A 4,016-nucleotide genomic window follows, 5' to 3' on the forward strand; every position below is an offset into this window, starting at 1 on the left:
CACCTCTCAAACAGTAACCTCGGCTTGAGACTAGCTCTATGCTTGTAATGATGCATGATTAATTTTTTCTGCGTAATGCTCCATAATCATGGAAATGCTACGCGATTATTCATTTTTCTATGCAATATGCCATGTTATTTTTTTCATGATGAATGCATAAAAAAGTAAAAACATCCCCCTCAAGGGACTCTTCTGGGGAACATGAGATTCTCTGCTGAGGAACTCATCACTGCTCCAATCACCACCCTGCCGGGGGATATCACTGCTGCTGGGAATAAGGCAACCCTTGCTGGGAAGAACCTCCTTTGCACCCAATCCACTCGAGAAACCGCTGGGGATAAGCACCACCAACACTCTATGGGGATACAACAGTCTTTGACTTGCTGGGGATGTACATCCATCTTTGCTTTGGGAAACCCTCACAGATACCTGTTGACTTCACTGGGGAAATACTCACAGAAACTCCGCTAGGGGAATAGCAATCTCCAGGCTCAACTGGGGATACATCACTCTATCACCTGCCGGGGATAACCATCCTGATCCTGCTAGGGAACTGCATACTACTCCGCTGGGACAACCCATGCAATCCATAGATAGCATCAACTCAGCTAGGGATGCAGATATCTGTCCGCTACGGGAACCTGTTTAATCCTCTGATAGGATGAACACTGTTGGAGATATATTTCTTTGAAAAAGACCCGCTCCACTCGGGGGTAACCATCCTGACTCGGCTGGAGAAGTCCACAGACCTTGTATCTGCTGGGGAGCTAGTCCTATGACTCTGCTTGGGGACTTAGCTGGGAAATGAGAATAATTGGCACAGAACACCCGTCGACTCATCGAACCACGGTATCTACCTCCAATACTCGTATCGGCTTTCCACTTTTGAGAATTCCCAGACTCGACTGGACCTTTTCTGCTCCATCATCTTGTATTCCAAATCGCTTCGCGCTCGACGAGAACGTACTCCTAGGAGTTATACAGAAATTTCAATTTTCCGACTTTGAAGAGTCTTCTTGATTAATTTCAAAGGTCGCCGGACGTCTCTCGTCGCTCCGTCCTTTCCAACTTGCTTGTCCCTGATCGGACTCTGTGGGGAATTTCTACAGACTTTCAAATCCTCCGACTTTGAAGAGTCTTCTTGATTAAAATCAAGGATCGTCGTACGTCTCAACGTCTTCGTCATCCCTTCATACATTCTTGAGCAAACTCCCTGGGGGTCTGTTACAAAGCTTCCACATCACAACCTGCAAGAGAGTGAAGAATATCCAACAGTTCCTGCAAAACAGATCGTTAGATAAAACCGTGCCCCAGGCGTGTCAAGATTTCAGCACTTGGGTCACTCAACCTTCCGAATAAGATTTCAAGCTTTCAATTTTATAAGCATGCATTGGAAGGAAACCTGTATGTCTTAAAATGCAAAATTCTTTATCAAAAATATCTGGATGTTTTTGCAATCAAAGCGGTAATGAAAAACAAAAACAAAATTATTTGACTGAATATGCATTTTATTGATTGGAAAAGTGTGGCTCAAATGAGCAATACAAAAGGAAGCAATTCCTGAAAAGAGGTAATTGCGCTCAAAAGGAAAAATCTATCCTAATGGCAATGTGAAACCCGTGATCTCATCGAGTTCCAACTCGGTTACACCCCATATGTCCTCAGACTCTCCGTGCTTTCTGCTTTCTGAACAAGACGATTCTGATCGATCCCTACCGGGTATTATCCATGATGCTTTAACCAAAGCGCAAACGATCATGCTAGACGCAGTTGTTCGTTTCAATCCCTCTTTTGCCTGGACCGCCCTTCCGGGTTTTCAGTCCACCGGGATACCCTTTTTTGCCCAAGTCGCCTTTTCAGGTTTTCGACTTGCCGGGTGTACATCTTTTCATTTTATCCCTAATTTTTGCCCGAACCTTTCTTTCTATTTTGGGTTCGCCGGGATGCCCATTTTTGCCTGGACTATTTTGTTCTTTTCGTCCAGCGGGTCAATTATACGAAGTATTTTTTAACTGCGTCCGCATTCACAGGGGATGGAAAATCTTCACCATCCATGGTCGTTAGCAACAAGGCTCCACCAGAGAAAACCTTCTTGACCACGAATGGACCTTCATAATTGGGTGTCCATTTGCCCCTTCGATCGTTTTGAGGAGGAAGGATCCTTTTCAGCACCATATCACCTACGTGATATACCCGAGGTCGCACCTTCTTGTCAAAAGCACGCTTCATTCGCTGCTGATACAACTGCCCATGACAGATGGCCGCTAGCCTCTTTTCCTCTATTAGGCTCAACTCTTCATACCGGGTCCTTACCCATTCAGCCTCTTGCAACTTGACGTCCATCAGGACTCTCAAAGAGGGAATCTGAACCTCAACAGGTAATACAGCCTCCATCCCATATAGCAATGAGAAAGGAGTTGCCCCAGTAGATGTACGCACCGACGTGCGATACCCATGCAATGCAAACGGCAACATCTCATGCCAATCTTTGTAGGTTACCACCATTTTCTGCACAATCTTCTTTATATTTTTGTTGGCTGCCTCAACCGCCCCATTCATCTTCGGACGATAGGGAGAAGAATTGTGATGCTCAATCTTGAATTCCCGGCACAGCTCTGCCATCATCTTATTATTCAAATTAGAACCATTATCAGTAATGATTCTCTCGGGAACCCCATATCGGCAAATGATGTCTCTCTTGAGAAACCTAGCCACGACCTGCTTCGTCACATTCGTATAAGAGGCTGCTTCTACCCACTTGGTGAAGTAATCAATAGCCACTAATATGAATCTGTGCCCATTCGAAGCTGTAGGCTCTATCTTTCCGATCATATCAATGCCCCACATAGCAAACGGCCATGGAGACGACATTAAGCTCAACGGATTTGGAGGCACGTGCACCTTATCAGCATAAATCTGGCATTTATGACATTTCCGCACGAAGTTAAAACATTGGGCCTCCATTGTCATCCAATAATAACCTGCTCTCAGCAGCTTCTTTACCATTGCATTCCCACTGGCATGGGTACCAAACGATCCTTCGTGAACCTCTTTCATCAATTGGCTTGCTTCTGCATCATCAACACATCTGAGCAAGACCCAATCAAAATTCCTCTTGTACAAAACCCCATCCTTATTCAGGTAGAATACCATGGCTAACCTCCGCAGAGTCTTTCTATCTTTCTTAGATGCTCCCTCAGGATATTCTTGTGTCTCAAGATAGCGCTTGATATCATAATACCACGGCTTCTCATCATCAGGCGCTGTATCAACAGCAAACACATAAGCCGGTCTATCCAGACGACCAATTTCCACACTGGGGAACTGATTCCACCTCTGCACCTTAATCAAGGCGGCCAAAGTAGCCAAAGCATCTGCCAAAGGATTCTCCTCTCTAGGTACATGACGCATCTTCACCTTGGTGAAAAACGTCAACAATCTCCTCGTATAATCTCGATACGGAACCAAATGAGACTGATGCGTATACCATTTCCCGTTAACCTGATTTATCACCAGAGCTGAATCTCCATATATGACAAGGTTCTTGATTCTCAAATCAATTGCCTCCTCAATCCCCAATATGCAAGCTTCATACTCAGCTACGTTGTTGGTACACTCAAATATTAGCCGGGCAGCAAAAGGAATATGAGATCCTTTCGGCGTAACCAAAATAGCACCAACACCGCTTCCATTCACGTTAACGGCCCCATCAAACATCAGAATCCATTCGGATTCAGGGTCAGGCCCCTCCTCCGGGATTGGTTCCTCACAATCTTTCGACTTGAGAAACATGATGTCCTCATCAGGGAATTCAAACTTCATCGGTTGATAATCATCAATAGGTTGCTGGGCGAGGTAATCAGACAATACACTCCCCTTGATCGCTTTCTGAGAGGTATACTGTATATCATACTCAGTCAAAATCATTTGCCACCTCGCAACCCGTCCGGTCAATGCTGGCTTCTCAAAAATGTACTTGATTGGATCCATCTTGGAAATCAATAAAGTGGTATGAA

Source organism: Lathyrus oleraceus, chromosome 6 (assembly GCF_024323335.1).
Source record: "Lathyrus oleraceus cultivar Zhongwan6 chromosome 6, CAAS_Psat_ZW6_1.0, whole genome shotgun sequence".
In the NCBI taxonomy this organism is placed as follows: domain Eukaryota; kingdom Viridiplantae; phylum Streptophyta; class Magnoliopsida; order Fabales; family Fabaceae; genus Lathyrus; species Lathyrus oleraceus.